The sequence below is a fragment of the Dendrobates tinctorius genome, unplaced genomic scaffold, assembly GCF_039654945.1.
Source record: "Dendrobates tinctorius isolate UK_male_01 unplaced genomic scaffold, ASM3965494v1 ptg000006l, whole genome shotgun sequence".
NCBI classification, from domain to species: Eukaryota; Metazoa; Chordata; class Amphibia; order Anura; family Dendrobatidae; genus Dendrobates; species Dendrobates tinctorius.
The window spans coordinates 17,766,831-17,792,916 of NW_027361674.1; the positions used below are offsets into that span (position 1 = coordinate 17,766,831).

General features: G+C 46.0%; 1 protein-coding gene across 1 annotated transcript in view; it reads right to left on the reverse strand.

Annotated features, from left to right (window-relative positions):
* Positions 1-26,086, reverse strand: part of PPM1A (protein phosphatase, Mg2+/Mn2+ dependent 1A) — a 159,108-nt gene that overhangs the window by 83,014 nt on the left and 50,008 nt on the right. The gene's annotated exons all lie outside the window — the stretch shown is intronic.

Consider the following 26,086-nt stretch of genomic DNA (forward strand, 5'->3'; position numbering starts at 1 on the left):
GATATACATCTTTCCTGATGATAGACTAGAAATCTTGTGCTGAAATAAACACCGAATCCTGTCAGAAAGAGGCAAAGCCAGACTTATAATAGCGTGCGCTGTCATTCGGCAAATAAAAGCCGTCAGATAATAACACGGACAAATAAATCTACACGTGTTCCGACGAATTGGTGATTTCATTTTTGAGATTGGATTAAAAAAAAAATTGTGCTTTTTTTTATTTTGGCCGACACTTGGTCAGCAAAAACACACAAACATGTAGACATCCCCATAGATTATGGGTACAGCATCTATTCCTAAAGACATGGACGTGTGAACAGACCCAAAGATTATGGGTATGAGGTCTGTCCCTGAAAGACACGGAAATGTAAACAGCCCCATAAATTATGGGTACGGGTTCTGCCCCTGAAAGAAGAACATGTGAATGAGGCCCCAGGCTGCATATAAAAGACCGTGTTTTCATGCCCATTAGTCATTTCCCATGCCGACCTCAGGTCTTGCGTGGAAATAATTGCAGGATTCGCCAGTCTCGTTTAATTTACAAATCAAATCACATGGAAATCATAGTTGTCTCCTGCACCCGTCAGCAGAGGTGTACTCATCAGTAATGTCCTTTCATTTTTTGACAAGGCTCCATAGTCCAGTGGTGGCAGATTTACAACACTCCTTCAAATGCTCGTCACTGTGCTGGTAATGTAAGGCTGCATGCAGGGGTTCCATCATCCAAACTCTTGGTAGGGGGCACAGTTTTTGCACTAATGTTAATGCCAGAGGACATCTGGACTCTGCAGTTATGGAGTATGGAGACAGCAGTTGATGAGCTGAATTGCTGCGGTTCCTTCCACTTCTCAATAATATCATTCACAGAAGATGGTGGAAAATTTAGGAAAATAGATGTCACAAACAGACTTTTTACCACAGCACCGCACTGGTGTAATGGAGAGAGGTTCATTGGATGCAGTGAAGAGCCGGATGGAGAGAAGGGGTTAATAGGATTTACTGAACAGACAACAAGTAATACGCCACGCAGGGAGGCAAAACTGGTATGACAGCGACGGGAATTGCACACAAAAACAATGTTCAAGAATAAGAAACAAGGTAACTTATCGCTTGCAGTTCTTGCAGGGGAAAGGCTGGAAAATCTCCCGATGGCATTGCAAATCGTAGACAAAGTCTCTGTCTCTGTGTAGGGAAGTTGGACTGACGGACAGACTTGCCTGTAGTGAGAGGCAGAGGTGTAGCACAGTGTAGGTGTGAAACCGCTGAGATAAAGAGAAAAGGGTGCAGCATGATAGTTTGACCATTAAAGGGCAGTGGAGAGTGTAAGAGTGGGACTGAATAACTGCCATTGGTCAGAGAAACTGTCAGGTGATAGTGGGCGGAGTTACCAGGACTGGGAGTATAAAAGGCTGAGGGTTCTGGAAGGTTCAGTCAGCGAGGGGAGCACACTAGAGAGGAAGTTCTGCTGAGGAGATAGAGACAGTAGAAAGGCTCCAGAGAGGACTGACAGTTGAGGCGGTCACGGGGGGTGGCCCAGAGGATGGTAGCCGCAGACAAAGACGGCCTGGAGGTATTGAACGGACGGTGTACTCAGACTGGTGAAGCGCTGTGGTGGATGGGCCTAGGGCAGCCACAGTGAAAAGAGCCACAGAGGACGCCACGATTATAGTAACAAAGGAAGTGAAGGCACCCGGGCCTGTACACAGAGAAGTGTGAAACTGCTGTGATGAATTACAGTGGTCAGAAGGACGGCCAATAAAAACAGACCTGTTGAATACAAACTCAGTCTCAGTCTCGCGTCTGTCTGCGGCAAGAAGCGGATCACCCCCATCCCTGTCGGTTAAACTTTCCCCTATCCTACATCTGTTTTGAAGGAACGAGAGGCACTGTCTCCCGACGGTGCTGATGGATCCGATCCTGCTTGGCTTGAGTGCGCTGGAACATGGAAACAGTCCTTTATGTGGATTTCTCAGGAATTCCACAGTCCAGCGTGAAGGTCCCTCCCTCCCAGAAGAAACCTCCCCCGGCAACAGTCCCGATAGTCCCAAAACTGCTGACTCTGTCTCAGCTCATCGCCTTACACTGGTATCATTGAGCTCTTTACCACAAGCCATTCTGTCAAATGTTAGTAAAGGCAGACAACAAAACAGGGGGCCGGATGTTATACAATTGGGGTGAGGGGCAGGATATTATACACTGGGGGAGCAATGGGGCCAGATGTTATACACTAGGGGCACTGAGGCAGGATGTTACATGCTAAGGGCAATGAGGCAGGATGTTATACACTAGGGGTAATGGGGCCGGATGTTATACACCAGTGGTGAGGGGCTGGATGTTATACCCCGAGAGAGGGTGCAGGGCCTGATGTTATACACTAGAGGGAAAGGGGCTGCATGTTATACACCAGCGTTGAGGGGCCAGATGTTATACACTGGGAGCAGGGAACCAAAAGTTTTACACTGAGGGCAATGGGAAGGAATTAAAAACCTGAATTCAGTTGTTACTATGTGTGGATAAACATATTTCTTAATACAGTGTACTTTGCAAGAAGCTGAGATATACAGAGGGTGTGGATAAAACATGATTATAAAATGAAGAAATCAATGCATGGGATAAAAGGCTGCTCAAAGACAATTTCTTATTTGCTGTTAACTATTTACATACAGTGGGGCAAAAAAGTATTTAGTCAGTCAGCAATAGTGCAAGTTCCACCACTTAAAAAGATGAGAGGCGTCTGTAATTTACATCATAGGTAGACCTCAACTATGGGAGAAAACTGAGAAAAAAAAAATCCAGAAAATCACATTGTCTGTTTTTTTTTCATTTTATTTGCATATTATGGTGGAAAATAAGTATTTGGTCAGAAACAAAATTTCATCTCAATACTTTGTGATATATCCTTTGTTGGCAATGACAGAGGTCAAACGTTTTCTGTAAGTCTTCACAAGGTTGCCACACACTGTTGTTGGTATGTTGGCCCATTCCTCCATGCAGATCTCCTCTAGAGCAGTGATGTTTTTGGCTTTTCGCTTGGCAACACGGACTTTCAACTCCCTCCAAAGGTTTTCTATAGGGTTGAGATCTGGAGACTGGCTAGGCCACTCCAGGACCTTGAAATGCTTCTTGCGAAGCCACTCCTTCGTTGCCCTGGCGGTGTGCTTTGGATCATTGTCATGTTGAAAGACCCAGCCACGTTTCATCTTCAATGCCCTTGCTGATGGAAGGAGGTTTGCACTCTAAATCTCACGATACATGGCCCCATTCATTCTTTCATGTACCCAGATCAGTCGTCCTGGCCCCTTTGCAGAGAAACAGCCCCAAAGCATGATGTTTCCACCACCATGCTTTACAGTAGGGATGGTGTTTGATGGATGCAACTCAGTATTCTTTTTCCTCCAAACACGACAAGTTGTGTTTCTACCAAACAGTTCCAGTTTGGTTTCATCAGACCATAGGACATTCTCCCAAAACTCCTCTGGATCATCCAAATGCTCTCTAGCAAACTTCAGACGGGCCCGGACATGTACAGGCTTAAGCAGTGGGACACGTCTGGCACTGCAGGATCTGAGTCCACTTATGGTAGGCCTTGTTACATTGGTCCCAGCTCTCTGCAGTTCATTCACTAGGTCCCCCCGCGTGGTTCTGGGATTTTTGCTCACCGTTCTTGTGATCATTCTGACCCCACGGGGTGGGATTTTGCGTGGAGCACCAGATCGAGGGAGATTATCAGTGGTCTTGTATGTCTTCCATTTTCTAATTATTGCTCCCACAGTTGATTTCTTCACTCCAAGCTGGTTGGCTATTGCAGATTCAGTCTTCCCAGCCTGGTGCAGGGCTACAATTTTGTTTCTGGTGTCCTTTGACAGCTCTTTGGTAGTGTTGAGCATTCCGATACCGCAAGTATCGGGTATCGGCCGATACTTGCTGTATCGGAATTCCGATACCGACTTCCGATATTTTTTCAATATCGGAATTCGGCATCGGAATCGGAAGTTCAGTTGATTGACGGCCTGACGTCATCATGATGCGCGGTGTGTGCGCATCATGATGCGCCGTCATTTCGGGCCTTCCGGGGGTCTCTGCCGGCCTGCCGGGGGGCTGTGCCGGCCTGCCGGGGGGCTGTGTGGACTGCCCGGGGTCTGTACCGGCCTGCCGGGGGGCTGTGCCGGCCTGCCGGTGGTCTGTGCACCCTGTGGGGGTCTGTACCGGCCTGCCGGGGGGCTGTGCCGGCCTGCCGGGGGGCTGTGCTGATGTCCGGGGGTCTGTGCAAGCATCGTCCGATGGGACTACAAGTCCCATCGGGCGATGCCTGCTACCATGACAGTGATTGACACATTAGCCAATGATGGGACAGTAGTAGTCCCATCATCCGGCTAATGTGTTAAATGTTAAAAAAAAAAAAAAAATACTACATACATACTACATGCATGCTACATACATACTACATGCTACATACATACTACATACATACTACATACATACTACATACATACTACATACATACTACATACATACTACATACATACTACATACATACTACATACATACTACATACATACTACATACATACTACATACATACTACATACATACTGCATGCTACATACATACTACATACATACTACATACATACTACATATATACTACATGCATGCTACATACATACTACATGCTACATACATACCACATACATACTACATATATACTACATGCATGCTACATACATACTACATGCTACATACATACCACATATATACTACATACATACTACATATATACTGCATGCTACATACATACTACATATATACTACATGCATGCTACATACATACTACATGCTACATACATACCACATACATACTACATACATGCTACATACATGCTACATACATGCTACATACATGCTACATACATACTACATATATACTACATGCATGCTACATACATACTACATGCTACATGCATGCTACATACATACTACATACATACTACATGCTACATACATACCACATATATACTACATACATACAATACATTCATACAATACATACATAGACATACAGTACATATAACATAGAGTAACATACTTACCAATACTTGTCACATTGTTCCCCGAAGCCATTGTCGTCTACGGAATAAATATTAACATAACAAACCACAAAAATACTCACCCACGATCCGAAGCAGTCCACGAGTGTGTCCCACGACGATCTTGGGTAGAGAACTGCAGCATCAGATGATGCTGCCGTTCTCTACGGGCTGCAGGAATCCAATGACGGAAGGTAGGTATCCTTCCGCACTGTATTCCTCCGCCACTTAAAAAAAAAAAGTCCCTAGTCTCACTTTATGCCATTGCTGTGTGGGAAATTCCCACACAGCAATGGCATAAAGTGAGACTAGGGACTTTTTTTTTTTAAGTGGCGGAGGAATACAGTGCGGAAGGATACCTACCTTCCGTCATTGGATTCCTGCAGCCCGTAGAGAACGGCAGCATCATCTGATGCTGCAGTTCTCTACCCAAGATCGTCGTGGGACACACTCGTGGACTGCTTCGGATCGTGGGTGAGTATTTTTGTGGTTTGTTATGTTAATATTTATTCCGTAGACGACAATGGCTTCGGGGAACAATGTGACAAGTATTGGTAAGTATGTTACTCTATGTTATATGTACTGTATGTCTATGTATGTATTGTATGAATGTATTGTATGTATGTAGTATATATGTGGTATGTATGTAGCATGTAGTATGTATGTAGTATGTATGTAGCATGCATGTAGCATGTAGTATGTATGTAGCATGCATGTAGTATATATGTAGTATGTATGTAGCATGTAGTATGTATGTAGCATGTAGTATGTATGTAGTATGTATGTAGTATGTATGTGGTATGTATGTAGCATGTAGTATGTATGTAGCATGCATGTAGTATATATGTAGTATGTATGTAGCATGCAGTATATATGTAGTATGTATGTAGTATATATGTGGTATGTATGTAGCATGTAGTATGTATGTAGCATGCATGTAGTATATATGTAGTATGTATGTGGTATGTATGTAGCATGTAGTATGTATGTAGCATGCATGTAGTATATATGTAGTATGTATGTAGTATATATGTGGTATGTATGTAGCATGTAGTATGTATGTAGTATGTATGTAGCATGTAGTATGTATGTAGCATGCATGTAGTATATATGTAGCATGTATGTAGTATATATGTGGTATGTATGTAGCATGTAGTATGTATGTAGTATGTATGTAGCATGCATGTAGTATGTATGTAGCATGCATGTAGTATATATGTAGTATGTATGTAGCATGTAGTATGTATGTAGCATGTAGTATGTATGTAGTATGTATGTAGTATGTATGTGGTATGTATGTAGCATGTAGTATGTATGTAGCATGCATGTAGTATATATGTAGTATGAATGTAGCATGTATGTAGTATGTAGTATGAATGTAGTATGTATGTAGCATGTATGTAGTATGTATGTAGCATGTAATTTTTTTTTTTTTTTTTTTACATTCAACACATTAGCCGGATGATGGGACTACTACTGTCCCATCATTGGCTAATGTGTCAATCACTGTCATGGTAGCAGGCATCGCCCGATGGGACTTGTAGTCCCATCGGACGATGCCTGCACAGACCCCCGGAGCCTGCACAGCCCCCCGGCAGGCCGGCACAGCCCCCCGGCAGGCCGGCACAGCCCCCCGGCAGGCCGGCACAGCCCCCCGGCAGGCCGGCACAGCCCCCCGGAGCCTGCACAGACCACCGGCAGGCCGGCACAGACCACCGGAGCCTGCACAGACCCCCTGGCAGGCCGGCACAGCCCCCCGAAAGGCCCGTACAGACCCCAGAGAGGCTGTACAAGGGCAGGAAAGGGTTTTTCTTATTCCGATACCGGAAGTCCCATAGACTTGAATGGGACTTCCGGTATCGGAATCGGCGATACCGATACTTTTTTTAAAGATCGGCCGATACCATCCGATACGATACTTTGAAGTATCGGACGGTATCGCTCAACTCTACTCTTTGGTCTTCACCATAGTGGAGTTTGGAGTCAGACTGTTTGAGGGTGTGCACGGGTGTCTTTTTATACTGATAACAAGTTTAAACAGGTGCCATTACTACAGGTAATGAGTGGAGGAAAGAGGAGACTCTTAAAGAAGAAGTTACAGGTCTGTGAGAGCCAGAAATCTTGATTGCTTGTTTCTGACCAAATACTTATTTTCCACCATAATATGCAAATAAAATGAAAAAAAAACAGACAATGTGATTTTCTGGATTTTTTTTTCTCAGTTTGTCTCCCATAGTTGAGGTCTACCTATGATGTAAATTACAGACGCCTCTCATCTTTTTAAGTGGTGGAACTTGCACTATTGCTGATTGACTAAATACTTTTTTGCCCCACTGTACATGTAAATAAACCAGAATAATATTGCGCCACTTGCTGATAACACTAGAGTTTCTCTTTACATTTTAACCAGTGTTGCATTAATATGGAACTCATACAAAAAAACGATTTTCACCAAAGATCATCATCCACACATAGCTGAACTGCTAAGGGTTTTCTGTCCAGGTTTCTGAGCAGAAAATCCACAGCATTTTACAAAAACAGGAAAGTGAAGAGAATTTGCAGGTATTGACAGTGCAGAAACTGACCTGAATTTTTTAAATCTTCACCATGTTGATGTCTTTTGTGGATAAATAACAGTTTTATCCTGGGGCTTCCCTATTAAGTCCATTAGAGATATTTTTTTTTACTTTCGCAGCTGATTACCAAAAAGTCCATTGCAAAATCCCTAAGTCCGAGCATTAAATAATCATGTGAAACTGAGCTTTCGCTGCACGTAGGATTGTTTCCATATTGGTCTTGGTAAGTTCAGCCTCTTCGGCATAATAAATGGATATTAAAATAAACAAACGATGCAACAATGAAATTGTAAGTCAATAGGAGAATAGCTATAGGCAAATGAACAATGAAGTCACTGGGCAAGGTCTTCAAATCGAGGAACATTTCACTGGCGACAAAGACACGGCTTCTACACAGTTTGGTCTTTTCTGTGATAACATACCGATTAGAAACCTGGACAATAAAGAAAGATGACAGAAAAAGAATCAATGCCATCAAAATGTGGTGCTGGAGAAGAATGTTATCAACACCATGGAAGATATGAAGAACAAACAGATATATTTTGGAACAAATCAAGCCAGACATGTCACTCGAAGCAAGGATCACCAAGCTACAAGATTTGCCTACTTTGGACACATCATACAAAGAGACAAATCACTGCAGAAAGGCCATCATAGTCAAAAAAATACCAGGAATAAGGTGAAGAGGAAGACGAGCAACCCGATGGCTTGGTACTATCAAGATAACCGCAAAGAAGATCCTGGTGGATCTATCTTGGCTTACACAATATCGACTTTCCTTTAGATCGTTCATCAAGTCACCATGGCTTGAGACTGAGCCAAAGACAGTTAAAAAAATTAAAAAAAATAACACTGAGATTGGGGAGTGAATCCTTAATTAGCTTAGATAAATTGTGTGAAAGTTTGATTGTCCCAATGAGATGAGCCTTTGTGTTCTTATTGTTCAGCAGTGGTTTTCATCTTGGAACTCAGCCATGCAGACCATTTTTGCCCAGTCTCTTTCTTATGGTGGAGTCATAAACACTGATCTTAACTGAGGCAAATGAGGCCTGCTGTTGAATGTAAGTTGTTGCGAGGTCTTTTGTGACCTCTTTGATGAGTTGTCGCTGCACTGTAGGGATAATTTTGGTCAGCTGGCTACTCCTGTAAAGGTTCACCACTGTTCCATGTTTTCACCATTCGTGGATAATGGCTCTCACTGTGGTTCACTGGAGTTCCAAAGCTTTAAAAATGGCTTTATAACCTTTTCCAGACGGATAGATCTCAATTACTTTGTTTCTCTTTTGTTCCAGAATTTCTTTGGATTGCGGCATGATGTCTAGCTTTTAAGGATCTTTTAGTCTACTTTACTTTGTCAGGCAGGTCCTGTTTAAGTGACTTCTTGATTGAGAATATGTGCGGCAGTAATTAGGGGTGCGTGTGGCTAGGGAAATTGAAATCAGCTTCCTAAAGATGGGGTAAACTACAGATAATTTATGTTTAAAGGTGGGGGGGAGGCAATCACCTTTTCTCACAGGGCCCTATAAGTTTGAATTTCTTTTTCCCTTAGTAATAGATACCTTAATTTCAAAACTGCATTTTGTGTTTACTTGTGTGGGCAAACACGGTTTCACACAACTGTATGTGTGTTTCTTCAGATTCTTTGTTATACCATGACTTTTGAAGAGACCTCAGTATTCTCGAAATCTCTATTTGTAACATCACTTATTTTACTTTTATTAGCCATTAAAAGGTCTTATAACTGCAAGATTATTTTATTTCAGCTACTGAGAGAAGTCAATCTTGTAGGCTTTCAACTGCTTGCTGCAAGTGATAAACAATGGTTTTCCATTCGCAGAAGTAAAATATGTAGTTTTGATGGAATATACAATATACAAAAAATGGAATAATCAGATATCTTCTAGTAAATGTTGATGAAATAGTAGGTAATAGACATTAATTTATTTGGAAATTGCACGATTATTGGCGTAATTTGCAAGCATATATCTGATGTCTAAGGCCACATCTAAATGTGTTCTCCACTTTAGCAAACCCATTTTCATATACACTGTTAGAGAATTCTTGGTTAATAGAGGGTGTCTTCTGTAAACCCAGAATTCAGGATCCCTATTTATTAGCCAGAGTGGAGAGCTATTACAAAGATCATTCCCTTGCTCTATGTCCTTTCCTGCATTACTCAGACTGATCATTGATTTCAATGTGTACTGTCTAATACATCATTTCCCCTCTGGTGGTGCTGCAGGAAAATTGAACACTTACTGCCAGATAAGGAGGGGACACTTTATCTGTTTATTCTTAAGTTAAGGTACTGTCACACTTAGCGATGCACCAGCGATCCCGACAACGATATGGATCGCTGGTGCATCGCTAAGTGGTCGCTAGTGAGCTGCCACACAGGCAGATCTCACCAGCAACATAGCAGCGGTCGGGGGTCGCTACTTACCTGTCAGACGAGGCGATCCTGACGTCCTCCTGCCCACGTCCACGCATCGCTCGTCGGCGCCACAGGAAGCCCAGCAGGAAGCTGATGACAAGAAACGGCCCAGGCCGTTCTCGCGCGATCATCGATAATCAGCGGGGGAGCCAGTCGGAGGTAAGTATCACACATAGTGATATCGCTAGCAATATCGCTGCTGCGTCACAAAACCAGTGACGTTACAGCGATGTTAGGGACGGCGGAACGCACCAAATATAAATAATAGGAGGTGCGTTCGCCGCCCGGGGTCCACCGTGCGGTAAGTGACTAGACCGCTGCTGGACAATGGCAGATGCACCAGAAGGTGCTGTAGTGCGCGCGGGTTAACGTCACCCGAACGCTAGGAGCGGCTCTGTTCAGACACAGAGTCGTTTGGCAAAAATATATGCAAAGACGCTGGCCCTGTTAACGTCACAGGAGCCGGCGTGTGGCGTCGCAGCCGCGAATACCAATAGCTGCTGGTATTGCAGCGCAGCAGCAGCTAAGGCCGCAAGCGTCGGCGCCGAGAACCGGGCGCCGACGGACGCTAGTATAGGCGTGGAGCAAGTGGCGTGTAGCTTGCCACAACCCTGGAGCTGACTATGCACACTCAGTCACCACTCGTAATATCAGAGGGTAGGGGTTTCATAATGAGTCAAACACCAGTCCATGCATCCATCACCATACACACACAGAATAATATGCTACACTAGCGCATGGCCGAGCCGTCATGCGGGGCTTTTATAGCCATGCGCTTCCGGGACCTTCCAATACTTTAGGAAGGACCAATCAGATCTGACACAGGACCTGCACATGTGACCCCTGCTCTCCACTGAGAGGGCACGTTGCGGGCATGCCCAGTAGCACGGCACGAGGACTTAGACTCTGGAGCGGTTCCCTGCAAAGCAGGTTGCGCTACCATTGCTGCACCGGAGGTGGCAGCAACATCCACGCTCACAGAACGAGTCTGAGGAGAATGCTTGGCTCGCCGTGATTGCTGAGCAGGAGTCCGAGCGGTCGGAGGAGAATGGGAGACCGCAGGATGTCTGGCTCTGGATTCCCGCTGTGCAGTGCCAGGAATCTGACGCCTAGTATTATCCCCCCCCTAGGGCCCCCCCCCTCTGAGCCTCACTGCGCCCAAAGGCCGCGATCAGGAGTGGTGCATGAATGTTTTCCACCGGCTCCCAGGTCCGAGCCTCGGGACCATGACCCTTCCAGTCCACCAAATAAAATTTTTTGCCACTGACAAACCTGCGCCCCACGATGGCGTTAACCTCAAACTCGTCAGACGATAAATCTGATGACCCGGCAGATGACTCAGAAAACTGGATCATGTGAACTGGTTTGAGGAGGGACACATGGAACACGTCCGAAATGGCCAAATGTGGAGGAAGAGCCAGGCGGTAGACCACCGAGCTAAGTCGCTCGAGGACCTTGAATGGTCCAATGTATCGCGGTGCGAACTTGGGAGACTCAACCCGCAGTTTAATATTTCGGGTAGAGAGCCATACCATGTCGCCAGGGGAGAAGCTTGGCGCGGGCCGCCGATGCGTGTCGGCGGATGCCCTCATCCTTTCTTTAGATGCCCAGATAGCATCCTGAGTGCGATCCCAAATGTCCCGGGCCTCCACTGCCCAGTCTGCCACCCTGGAGTCAGTGGAGGACACTGGCATCGGGACAGGGACGCATGGATGTTGACCGTAGTTTAAGAGGAAGGGCGTCTGTCCAGTGGAATCAGCCACCGCATTGTTTAGGGCAAATTCAGCCCAAGGTAGCAAGGATGCCCAGTCATCCTGCCTGGCAGAGACAAAATGCCGTAGATAGGTGACCAAGGTTTGATTGGCTCTCTCGACCAAGCCATTCGTCTCGGGATGGTAGGTGGAGGACAGATTTAGCTCGATGCTGAGTAGGCTGCAGAGCTCCCTCCAAAACCGAGACACAAACTGGGGACCTCGGTCACTCACGATTTTGTCCGGCATGCCATGCAAATGGAATACGTGCTTAATAAACAAAGTGGCCAGACCGAGCGGAAGGCAGGCGTGCGAGTGGCACCAGGTGCACCATTTTGGAAAAATGGTCGGTGACCACCCAGATGACCGTACTGCCACCAGACTTGGGCAGGCCAACTATGAAATCCATGCCAACCATCTCCCACGGTCTATCCGCCACTGGCATGGGATACAACAGCCCCGCCGGCCTCTGTCTAGAGGGTCTGTTTCGAGCACACGAGACGCATGCTTGCACGTATTCCTTGACATCTCGAGCCATATGTGGCCATCAATATGACCTTGCCAGGAGTTCGGTGGTCCGTTTATTGCCAAAATGACCACCCACCCTGGAGGCATGTGCCCAGGCGAGGACCTCCGGCCGTAGCTGAGGAGGCAACAAGGTCTTGCCTGGTGGCACTGACTCGAGAGCGACTGGAGCCACGGTCGTAAAACTCTCCGGCGGGAGAATTAACCGAGGCTCAGCCTCTCCTTCTTCCGCCGAGACCACCGAGCGTGAGAGAGCATCCGCACTGACGTTCTTCTCTCCAGAAAGGTAGTGCAGGGTGAAGCGGAAGCAGGAAAAGAAGAGCGACCACCTAGCCTGACGGGAGTTCAGACGCTGGGCAGTCTGTAAATAGACCATATTTTTATGGTCCGTATATACCTGGAAGGGAAACCGAGCCCCCTCCAGGAGATGTCTCCATTCTGAAAAGGCCAACTTCATGGCTAGCAGCTCCCTGTCACCGATGGAGTAATTCTTCTCTGCCGGTGAGAAGGTCTTTGAGAAGAAGAAGCAGGGGTGCTTCCGACCTTGACCGTCCTTTTGGAAAAGAACTGCTCCTGCACCGACAGAGGAGGCATCTACCTCTAGTTTAAATGGCTTGTTCACATCGGGACGATGTAGGATGGGAGCGCCAGCAAAATGAGACTTTATAGCCGAGAAGGCCTTGGAGACCTGTTCAGACCAAGCGTTGGGGTTAGCTCCTTTTTTGGTGAGAGCAACCAAAGGAGCTACCAGGGTGGAAAAGTGTGGTATAAACTGGCGGTAATAGTTCACGAACCCCAGAAAGCGCTGCACCGCTTTGAGTGAATGAGGTTCTTGCCAGTCCATTACCGCTTGCAGTTTGGCAGGATCCATGGCCAGCCCCTGGGCCGAAATGATATAGCCCAGGAACGGCAAGGACTCCTGCTCAAACTGGCACTTCTCCAGCTTGGCAAAGAGGGAATTCGCCCGCAGACGGTCGAAGACCCTGCAGACGTCCCTCCGGTGGGTAGTCAAATCTGGCGAAAAGATGAGTATATCATCCAGATATACCACCACCGAGGTAGAAAGCATGTCGCGGAAGATGTCGTTGACAAAATCCTGGAAGACAGCTGGCGCATTACAAAGGCCAAAAGGCATAACGAGATATTCATAATGGCCATCCCTGGTATTAAAAGCTGTCTTCCATTCGTCTCCTTCGTGAATGCGGATCAGGTTGTATGCCCCTCGCAGATCCAACTTAGTAAAGATCTGGGCCCCTCGCAACCTGTCAAACAACTCGGAGATCAACGGTAGAGGGTATTTGTTTTTAACCGTGATCGCATTGAGACCTCTGTAGTCAATGCAGGGGCGTAACTCTCCGCTCTTCTTCTGAACGAAGAACCCTGCACTAGCCGGTGACACCGACTTTCTGAAAAAGCCTCTAGCCAGGTTCTCCCGGATGTATTGTGACATAGCTTCAGTCTCAGGGAGAGATAGTGGATACACACAGCCTCTAGGAGGTTCTGTGCCTGGCATGAGGTCTATCGGGCAGTCGTAAGGACGGTGCGGTGGGAGCGTGTCTGCAGATTTTTTTGAGAAGACGTCCGCGTATTGGTGGTAGGGTTTAGGTAGTGTGGAGAGATCCGCAGGCACTTCAGTGGAAGCCACCTGAAGACTGCCCCTCAGACATCTCCCCTCGCAGTCCTTGCTCCAGGCCAGTATCTTCCCTGTCGCCCACTCGATATGAGGAGAGTGGCACCGGAGCCAGGGAACCTCGAGCAGCACCTGATCGATGCCGTCTGGCAGGATTAGCAGGGACAGAGTCTCATGATGAGAGGGTGAGATAGTGAGCCCTAGTGGAGCTGTCTGATGGGTCACCTGAGAGGGTAACGGTGCTCCGTTAACCACCCTGATGGTCAGAGGCTGAGGTAATAATACCAGGGGAATGGCGTGTTTCTGGGCGAAGGTAGAAGACATAAAGTTCCCCTCGGCCCCAGAGTCCACGGTAACCTCTGCCTCCCAGGTGGAGGACCCATTGTCTAAGATGCCCCGGAATACCGGTTTGGGTGAGAAGGGTTTCATATTGGACTGCCCACTACCTACGGCCACTAGGCGTGGACGCCTTTTCGCCCACAGAGGACACGTGCTAGCCGGGTGACCAAACTGTCGGCACTGATAGCAATGTGCAGAGCTTCGCATCGGTCGTGGCTTAGAGCCGGTGCGAGACACCTCCATAGGTTCAGAGGGTGAAAGCTCCTGTGCTGGGTATATTAGTGGTTCGGTGAATGTGGGAGCTAAGTTAACCCTACGTCTGGATTGTGCCCGTTCCAGCCCGCGCTCTGTAAACCGGAGGTCAATGCGGGTGGAAACGGCAATCAAATCCTCCAGACTTGTGGGAACCTCTCTGGTAGCTAGAGCGTCTTTAACGTGCTCAGCCAAACCTCTCCAAAACACCGGGATTAAGGCTTTGTCTGGCCACTCTAACTCGGAAGCCAATGTCCGGAACCGGACGCCATAATGGCTGACCAAGAGTGACCCCTGTGTTAGGGAGAGTAATTGTAAAGAGGTGTCGTGCGTGATCCGTGGTCCCAAAAAGACCTGCTTCAGGGCCGCGAGGAACTGCGCAGCACCCTGAACCACGGGATCATCACGTTCCCACAATGGCGTGGCCCACTGTAATGCTCTGCCAGACAAAAGTGACACAATAAACCCCACCTTAGCCCGCTCTGTAGGAAACCGTGCAGCCAGTAACTCAAGCTGAATTGAGCACTGACTGATGAATCCCCTACAGGTGGCGCTGTCACCCGAAAATTTGTCGGGAGGCGAGAAAGTGTCGGCATGGGCAAAAGAGTGGGCGCACGCGAGACAGCCTCGGCGACTGTCTGGGCAGCAGCTAGCGCGGTATTCGCTGCTGAGTTGGCGCTCTCAATAGCCGCCAACCTGCTCTCCAGCTGCCGAATATAGCGCTGCAACTGCTGCACGTCTGCCATTGCCAGCCAGACCCTCGCGCTAGTGTAATGTTAGGGAACGCACCAAATATAAATAATAGGAGGTGCGTTCGCCGCCCGGGTTCCACCGTGCGGTAGGTGACTAGACCGCTGCTGGACAATGGCAGATGCACCAGAAGGTGCCGTAGTGCGCACGGGTTAACGTCACCCGAACGCTAGGAGCGGCTCTGTTCAGACACAGAGTCGCTTGGCAAAAATATATGCAAAGACGCTGGCCCTGTTAACGTCACAGGAGCCGGCGTGTGGCGTCGCAGCCGCGAACACCAATAGCTGCTGGTATTGCAGCGCAGCGGCAGCTAAGGCCGCAAGCATCGGCGCCGAGAACCGGGCGCCGACGGACGCTAGTGTAGGCGTGGAGCAAGTGGCGTGTAGCTTGCCACAACCCTGGAGCTGACTATGCACACTCAGTCACCACTCGTAATATCAGAGGGTAGGGGTTTCATAATGAGTCAAACACCAGTCCATCCATCCATCACCATACACACACAGAATAATATGCTACACTAGCGCATGGCCGAGCCGTCATGCGGGGCTTTTATAGCCATGCGCTTCCGGGACCTTCCAATACTTTAGGAAGGACCAATCAGATCTGACACAGGACCTGCACATGTGACCCCTGCTCTCCACTGAGAGGGCACGTTGCGGGCATGCCCAGTAGCACGGCACGAGGACTTAGCCTCTGGAGCGATTCCCTGCAAAGCAGGTTGCGCTACCATTGCTGCACCGGAGGTGGCAGCAACATCCACGCTCACAGAAAGAGTCTGAGGAGAATCCCTAGCTTGCTGTGATTGCTGAGCAGGAGTCTGAGCGGTCGGAGGAGAATGGGAGACCGCAGGATGTCTGGCTCTGGATTCCTGCTGTGCAGTGCCAGGAATCTGACGCCTAACAAGAGATATTGCTAGTGATATCGCTTAGTGTGACGGGGCCTTAACCCTTCTAACAATTAGGGATTATCCAAAGTTAACCCTTTTAAGATGCCACTTTCTATTAATCAAAAATGTGAATGTTCCAAGTGTTCTTTGGATTTTTAGTACAATCTATACGCAGTACAGTTGGTCTTATTTTGTTACCTTATTAACTTAGATTGGCCATATGTATTTGTGCCCAATATAAATGATACGTTTTTGATATTTTACAGTCAGGTTAGCCTTAGGCTACATTTACACATTCATGTGACATGTCTGTTTTTTTTCTCAGAAAAGCACATAGACCGTTAGAGTTTTATTAATTCATACACATATCTGTTTTAAAAATGGAACCATGTCCATGAGACTCAGACCACGTCCCATTCTCATCAGTTTTGTGGGTCAGACTTGACCATTAAAGTCTATAGGGATAGTTATAAAATTGACGACACAGAGAAGACAGACATTGCATTTCAAAGGTTCAGCCGTTTTAAACTGATGCACTGTCATCAATTTAATGGTTAAATTCAATGGTTAAAAAATGTCCAGATGGTCTACCTGCTTGAATGGGAAAAAAACGGTTGAGAAAAAAACGGTAGCAATTAGGATGATACCTGAGGAAAAAATCGTTCTGTTTCTCTTGCATGGTAACACTCCCCCAATGTTGATATGTCCTCATTAAATGAAGCAGAATTCATGTAGCTATACAGGCAGGTAAACAGCTATACCGGGGGTCCAATAAGGAGACTGTAGGTTGAATCTGTGTTTTATTGAACGTGATGGTATATTGGCGTGGTGAAACAGCAATGCTGTCACAAGGGGAGAAGAGAAATGAGATGCTTCCAGGATGCAGACTGAGGGAAAATGGAGAACTGAAGGGAAAATGGGGGCTGAACTAACCATAATCCTTTGCAAAGCTTACCAGGGTGCCTTGCAACCTTACCAGAATGCATTGCGAACGAAGGGAAAAAGAGATTCAGGAAGTGGAAGTAAAATAGCACAATAACACTGCGGTTATGACTCTGGTCACTAGATGGAGCCAGAAAACACTGAAAACATTCAACAAGCAGATAATCAGGGATTCTGAATTAAATGTCGGAGACAGAACACTCCCCGCCTGGTATCAAACGGATGTCACTATTCTTTTTCTCCGAAGACAACAATAGGATGAGCTCAGTTACTGGTCTGGAAAATGTCTTAAGTTCATTCCCTTTGGCCATCCTCAGTTCGACTTTGCAGACGTTGCCATCCTTACTCGGGAATGTTGCAGTCATTAGTCCAAGTGGCCACTGGTTCCGGTGGACTTGACAGTCTTTCACAAGGACTAGGTCACCAATCCTCAGATTAGGCCTGCTAGATTGTCACTTCATCCGTGGCTGCAGGGTAGACAAATATTGTTTGCTCCACCTGTCCCAGAATGTGTTTGCAAGACTTTGTACCTGTCTCCATCGGCGCTTGTAGAGGTCTTTAGCATCGAATCCTCCTGGAGGGGCACTGGATAGTCCTGTTTTCTGGGTGAGGAGAGTAGCTGGAGTCAATATACGAAGTGTAGACACCTGAGAGCGGATTTCAGAATCTGAGTCCTCTCTCACTAGTTCAAAGGTGTCTGAAAACGTTCCTCAGTGTGCAATAGTTTTGGTCCTGAGAGCCATGTTGTGCTCCCTAGTTGACTTGCGTCAACTGCTCTAGTTGCGTGATCTGCAGGATTTTGGTCCGTGGGAATGTAATGCCACTGTTTTGGATGAACTGATCTCCTAATTCGTTTTGACATAAACGTAGAATCATCTAGTTTCATTGTGGATGTATCCCAGGAGTACTTTGCTGTCTGAGTAGAACTTGGCTTGTGTCAGGTCGATGTCCATCTCGGATGCGATGAACTCTGCTAATTCAACGGCTAAGACATCAGCACAAAGCTCTAACCTTGGTATAGTGTGCTCTGGTTGCGGAGCAAGTTTGGCCTTCCCCATAATGAATCCAATGTGGCTCTGACATTTGGAGTCTACAGTTTTGAGATAGGCAACAGCAGCAATTGCTTTGACAGAAGCATCTGCAAATTCATACAGTCTTTGGCTTTGTATTTCTGTAGACGGCACATTCAGGTTGGAGAGGGCTGCTAAAGAGTTCTTCCATAATTCCCACTGGATTCTCTTATCAAGTGGCAGAGGTACATTCCAGTCACATGTCTCCTTAGTTAAGTCTCTTAGTACGGCTTTGCCTTGTATAGTAACAGGAGCTGCGAAACCCAAGGGATCATACAGGCTGTTGATGGTAGACAGGACACCTCTGCGTGTGAAAGGCTTTTCTTCCTGGCTGACATGAAAGGTAAAAGTGTCTGACTGTAGATTCCAGAGAGGCCAGAGGCTGCGTTGCATAGGTGTGGGGTCTGAGACCATTACACAAGTCTTGTGAAGGGAATGCTTTCATAAGTTCTTGGCTGTTTGAGGCTATTTTGTGAAGCCTGAGGTTAGAGCAAGCAAGCATCTCTTGGGCTCTCCTGAGAAGACTGATGGCAGTCTCATTTGAAGGCATGGCTTTCAGACAGTCATCAACATAGAAGTCTCTTTCTATGAATTGTCTGACATCTGATCTGTAGTCTGTTTCTCTTTCTTGAGCTGACCTTTTGAGCCCATAAATGGCGACTGCAGGTGAAGGACTATTGCCAAAGATGTGCACTCTCATGCGATACTCTGTGACCTCTTTAGCAGGATCATTGTCTCTGTACCAGAAGAATCTTAGGAAGTTTCCATCTCTCTCTCTCACAAGGAAGCAATGGAACATTTGCTGGATGTCAGCGATGAAAGCAATGGAATCCTTACGGAAGCGCATAAGTACTCCCAGCAGTTTGTTATTGAGGTCTGGCCCTGTCAATAGAACATCATTCAGGGAGACATCATCAAACTTAGCACTGAACTCAAACATCACTCCAAAACATGGGTAGGAACCAGCATTCTTCAGAGTCTTTGAGAGTGGGAGCTAGTTCTGCATGACAGTTCTCAAAAATCTTTGACATGAAGGAGAAAAGGTGATCTTTCATCTCTGGTTTCTTCTGCAGATTATGTTTAAGAGAGGAAAAACGTTTTAATGCCTGATTTCTGTTGTTCAGTAGACGTGGTCTGTGGGTTCTGAAGGGAAGAGGTGCGACCCAGCTGTGGGTCTCATCTTTTACAAGTCCCTTGTCCATTACCTCTAACAACAACTTGTACTCTACCGAAATTGCCACGTGGTTGTCTTGCTTAGTTCTCAGTAAGACTGTGCACCCCAACTGATCCTCATAGCTTCCTGACACCATACTGCTGTCATGAGTAAAGTCTATTAAATTATTGGGTAGCTGGATGCTGTGTGGTAGTTCCTTGACATGGAACTCGTTGTTGCAAGGTTGAAACAAAGATGGACGTCCTTTCTCCAATGTATTCGTTAGCATGGAAAAGGAAAAAGAAAGGTCCTGCTTTGCAAATTCAAGTCCAATTTGTTGTTAAAAATAAGTCCAAGACAGAGCAAAAAATGGTATGTTCACATGAGTAACAAGTAGGCAGCACGGTGGCTCAGTGGTTAGCGCTGCAGCCTTGCAGCGCTGGGGTCCTGGGTTCGAACCCCACCAAGGACAACATCTGCAAGGAGTTTGTATGTTCTCCCTGTGTTTGCGTGGGTTTCCTCCGGGCACTCCGGTTTCCTCCCACACTCCAAAGACATACTGATAGGGAATTTAGATTGTGAGCCCCATCGGGGACAGTGATGAAATGTGTGCAAACTGTAAAGTGCTGCAGAATATGTTAGCGCTATATAAAAAAAAAAAAAAAAAAAGTAGTAGATTACGCGTTTCGAACAATAGCTTGTTCTTTCTCAAAAGAGAAAGATGGGGTAAACTACTTGTTACTCATGTGAACATACCATTTTTTGCTCTGTCTTGGACTTGTTTTTAACAACAAATTGGACTTGAATTTGCAAAGCTGGACCTTTCTTTTTCCTTTTCCTTGGTCATTGCGTGAAGACTGCAGGTGGTCCGGGCTATCCACTACACATGCCTTCAGGTGACCTGGCTTTTTTTTTTCCTTTTTTATTTGTTAGCTTACTTGTCACAGAAGATGGGGCGTGCATGTATCCCAAGCATACGTTTCCTATTATGACCCATCCTAGGTCTAGCTTTTGGGCATAGGGAGCATTGTGGAGTCCATTGATGTGACATCTCACTTTATGGACCTGTAGGCTCTCTCTTCCCAACAGCAGTATTATCTTTGCCTGATAGTCGAGTTCTGGTATAAGGCTATGTGCACACGTTGCGGATTCCGCTGCGTTTTCTTCCGCGCGGAAACGCAGGTAAAACCGCAGGTAAAGTGACCTGCGGTTTTCCTGCGTTTTGGTCTGCGGTTTTGCCCTGCGGTTTCACACCTCTACTATGGTAGAGGTATGAAACCGCTGCGGAAACCGCACAAACAATTGACATGCTGCGGTTTGTAAACCGCAGCAAAACCGCGCGGAAAAAACCGCACCGTCAGCACAGCGTTTTTGAAACCCCATAGGGTTTCATTGTACTGTACTTGGTCAGCGGAACTGCTGCGTTTCCACAGCGGCAAAACCGCTGCGGAAACGCAGCAGAAACCGCACCGTGTGCACACAGCCTAAGGTGTGCTATGCATTTCAAGTGAGCATGATGGATTGCCACATCTGGCGTAGGGATTTCAGATCTGTTGTCTGGGATCTGATTACACTCGATGATTGTAGGTAGTGGTAGGCAGAATTGTCCGTTTAAGGAATCAATTTGGTAGTCAGTGGCTTTCCTGCCAGCTGTTGCCACAGTACCTGCACATGTCTTTAATAAGTATGGAGTGCTTGGTCCTTTGATGTTGAATAGGTCAAAGAATGTTGACCTAGAAAGGGATCGATTACTTTGATCATCCAAGATAGCATAGAGTCTCATAGCTTTGTCTCTATGACCCTTTAGGTACACTCTGACGAGGCATATTTTGAATAGGACCTACTGTCTATTGTCTCTTTACAGACCAGTATATTGTGAAGTGATCTCTGGCATAGCTGCATTAGTGCTCCTTTCCTCCCCGCCATGTTGACTGTCAGCTGACATGTTTTGTGCACTATATGGAGCTGGGCCAGGGTGTAGGGCAGTGTTATGATCTGTGGTGCCACATTCTGTGCATTTTACTCTGACCTTAGAATCCTTGGTGAGGTGAGTTGTGGATGAGCAGCACTTGTAGCAGATACCATTCTCTTTCAGGAAGCTTCTGCGATCTGGCATAGATTTTCCCATGAAGGCTGTGCATTTCAAGAGAGGATGAGGCTTCTGATGGAGCGGGCACTGCTTGTCAGGTTCTTGTACCTTTGTCTCTGATTGAGAGCAGCCAGCAGACCTGTAATTGGAACTTGGAGGAGAAACATAAGTCTTGTGCACTGCCACAGATGTTCTGCGTGGGTTTGCAGCTGGTGACGGTGCGGCATATGACATTGCAAAATCAAAGCTGGGATCATTTCTGATTGTCGCTTGCTCATGTATATAATCTACAAAAACGGAGAAGGGAGGGAATGGAACACTGTGTTTGTATTTATACGTGGAACCACGTGTGAGCCACCTCTCCTGTAGATTGTAGGGCAACTTTTGGACTATAGGGTTAACACCTTTGGCTGTGTCAAGGAATGCAAGTCCTTGTAGGTCACCTTTACATTTGGCAACTAGGACTTCCTTTAGCAGGTCACCTAGTTCTCTAAGTTTCTGGAGACCCTTGTTAGAAATTTTAGGAAAGTCATTGACTCCATTGAACAAGGCTCTCCCTATTACCTCTGCTGAGCCGTAACACTCATCTAGCCTCTTCCAGATCTCTTTAAGGCCAATTTGAGGATGTTTTATATTAATGTGTCTGATCCTTACTGCGTGTTTGACTGATTCTTCCCCTAGGTATTTGACTAAGAGATCTATATCTTCCCTGTGTTGTAGCCCCAAGTCTCTAGTGACATTTTGGAAGGAAGCTTTCCAAGCTCTGTAACCTTCAGTGTGGTCAGTGAATTTCATGAGTCCTTGGCAACCAGATCACGTCATGTGAAGAACTTAGCAAATTCTGTTGTGAACCGGTTTTCAGCAGAGTATACTGGTGATGGGTCACCCTGATAGTGATGTGAGGTGCGTTCACACCTGTTAGTATCCTCAGGGTGATGCCAGCCGTGTCATATTGCTTCGGTCTGATGTGCGGTGTGTCAGCAAGGTTATTCACGTTGGTTACCTGGTGAGGGGCAAGGTAGTCATTAGCAGAATTGTTTTGCTCCATGTTTTCCTGGAGTTGAGCCTCATGATGACTCTCACTCGCTTCACAGGATGTGTCGTGTTCTTGGTCATAGTTTGGATCAGGAAGATCATTAACATACTGAGATGTGCATTGTGGCGAATCTTGCAGTGGCAACATCAGACTTGACGTACTGCTTCGGCAGCTCAGGGTTGTGCGCGTCTTCTAGCGATTCTGCTTCGGCTAGGGCTGCGGCAGCTTCTCTTTTTACTGCTAGGCTCTCTAAGGCGGCATCCACACGTGCCTTGTCTAACTGTGTCTTTCTCTCTTGCTCATCTCTAAGCAAAACTTCTCTATCTCTATGCATGACTTCTCTCTATGCGAGACTTTCTCTCTTGGTCTTCTAAGCGTGCTTTCTCTAATTTAAGTTCCATCTCTTCTACAGCAAAGCTTGCTCGCATTTTGTCAGCTTCAGCATTTGCGCTGGCAAGCCGGTGGCTTGAATTTCAATAGGAGAATGACTGCAGTTTCACTAGTTCCTGCAAGCTGGATGGAAGGCTGTCTTTTCCCTGAATTCCACTAGCTGGATGACCGCTGTTTCACTGGCCCCTGCATGATGGAAGGCTGTCCTTTCTGTGAGTTCCCACTAGCTGGATGGCTGCTGTTTCACTGTCCCCTGCAGGATGGAAGGCTCTTCTTTCTCAGAGTTCTCACTAGCTGGATGGTCGCTGTTTCACTGCAGTCCTGCAAGATGGAAGGCTCTTCTCTCTGTATTCCCATAAGCTGGACAGATGCTGTTTCACTGGCCCCTGCAGGATTTAAGACTCTTCTTTCTCTGAGTTCCCACTAGCTGGATAGCTGCTGTTTCACTGTTCTGTCCTCACTAAATGAAGCAGAATTCATGTAGCTATACTGGCAGCTAAACCGCTATACCGGGGGTTCAATAAGGAGACTGTAGGTTGAATCTGTGCTTTATTGAACGTGATGGTATATTGGCGCTGTGAAACAGCGATGCTGTCACAAGGGAAGAAGAGAAATGAGATGCTTCCAGGATGCAGACTGAGGGAAAATGGAGAACTGGAGGGAAAATGGGGGCTGGACTAACCATAATCCTTTGCAAAGCTTACCAGGGTGCCTTGCAACCTTACCAGAATGCATTGGGAACAGAGGGAAAATGAGATTCAGGAAGTGGAAGTAAAATAACACAATAACACTGCGGTTATGACTCTGGTCACTAGATGGAGCCAGAAAACACTGAAAACATTCAACAAGCAGATAATCAGGGATTCTGAATTAAATGTCGGAGACAGAACAGATGTGTAAATGCAGTCTTTAACACCTTTCCCACCCCCCCAAGGTGGTTTGCACCTTAATGACCAGACAAGTTTATTACAATTCTGACCACTGTCACTTTATGTGGTAATAACTCTGGAATGCTTCAAATGATTCCACTGAATCTGAGAATATTTTTTCGTGACATATTGTACTTCATGATAATGGAACAATTTATTCGATATAACTTGCATTTATTAATGAAAAAATTGAAAATTGCCAAAAATGTTGAAAATTTAGCAATTTTCAAACTTTTAATTCTGATACCCCTTAATCAGAGAGATATGTCACACAAAATAACAAAATAGTTAATAAATAACATTTCCCACATGTCTACTTTACATCAGCACAATTTTTTAAACAAAAAATTTTTTGTAAGGAAGTTAAAAGGATTAAGAGTTGACCAGCGATTTCTAATTTTTTTAAACAAAATTTACAAAACCATTTTTTTTAGGGACCACCTCACAGTTGAAGTGACTTTGAGGGGTCTATATGACAGAAAGTACCCAAATGTGACACCATTCTAAAAACTGCACCCCTCAAGGTGCTCAAAACCACATTCAAGCGGTTTATTAACATTTAACTTTTCTTCACAAAAAATTATTTTAGACTCAGTTTTTGCTATTTTCACAAGGGTAACAGGAAAATTGGACCACAAAATTTGTTTTGCAATTTTTCCTGAGCATGCCGATATCCCATATGTGGAGGAAAACCACTGTTTGGGCGCATGGCAGAGTTTGGAAGGGAAGTAGCGCCATTTGACTTTTTGAATGCAAAATTTGCTGGCACAATTATCGTATTCTATGTCACGCTTGGAGAACTCCTGATGTGCCTAAACAGTGAAAATCCCCCACACGTGACATCATTTTGGAAACTAGACCCCTCAGAGAATTGATATAGATGTGTGGTGAGCACATTGAACTCTCAGGTGCTTCACAGATGTTTATATTGTTGAACCAGGAATATGAAAAAAAAAAAAAAAAAAAAAATCACATTTTCCCCACAAATATGTTTTTAGCCCAAATTTAGCATTTTTATAAGGGTAATAGGAGAAATTCCACCATACAATTTGTTGTGCAATTTCTTCTGAGTACAACGATACCCCATATAAGGGAGAAAACTACTGTTTGGGTGCATGGCAGGAGTCTGAAGGGAAGGAACGTCATATGACTTTTTGAATGAAAAATTTCCTTGAATCATTAGTGGACGTCATGTCCCATTTGCAGAGCCCCTGATGTGCCTAAACAGTGGAAACTCCCACAAGTGACCCCTTTTTAGAAACTAGACCCCTCAAGGAATACTTATAAGAGGATGTCCAGTAGTTAAGAGGGACTGGCACTTCACAACAGATAAATCAACAAAATCGGATTTACATATCTCAAAATGCCGAATGAAGAGATCCAGAAGGTAACAGACATTAAAAATTGTAATGCTTTATTTATAATAATATTAAAACCTATCACATAAAATCATAAGAATGAATGAATAAATAGTAACAGAGCGCCCTAACTAGGGGGCACATTGAACTGCGTGCTGTGTTATGATTGAGTCACCGAAGGAGGCAAAAACAGAAATGCTAGCTAAGTCCAGAAAACCAGAGAGGTTGGCAGCTATCGGATTGCAGACCCCTGAACCTATCAACACAACTAGCAGTAGCCGTGGGGGGTTCCTACGATGCCCTAGACCCCTCGATCACAGCCGGAGAATTAAATAGCCTAAAGACAGAAAGGGAAATCTAAACTGCCCCAGAGCAGACCCCAAAGCAAAAGGCAGCCCCCCACATATAATGACGGTGAAGCAAGAAGAAAGAACACAACACAGACAGAAAGATAGGCTGAGCAAAGACGGGGCCCAAGCTAACTAGATAGGAAAGGACAGGAAGGCTGCTGTCTGCAATCCGTGAAAAACCCTATGAAAATAAGAGCCAACAGACTGACAGTGAAAAAGGCCCTGAAGACGCTAGGCTTCAAAAAGACTATGTCAGTACTCAGGAATATTCTGAAGACAGAGCAACAGGCAAAAGAAGAATCAGCTCACCCCAGCAGGGAATGGCAGAATCCAGAAAAGCAAGGCAAGCAAAAAACAAAACACAAATGCTAAAAGGCAAGCAGAAAACTTAGCTTTAGAGGAGCAGGAATCAGACTGGTTTCCTAGAAGTCCACAGAGAAATCACCCGCAGGGCAGAAGGGCATCGGCAGCCTTATATCCAGTCCGTGACTCCACTCAGCCAGTCATCATCATTAGACTCAGGTGCCTGATAATCAGGCTC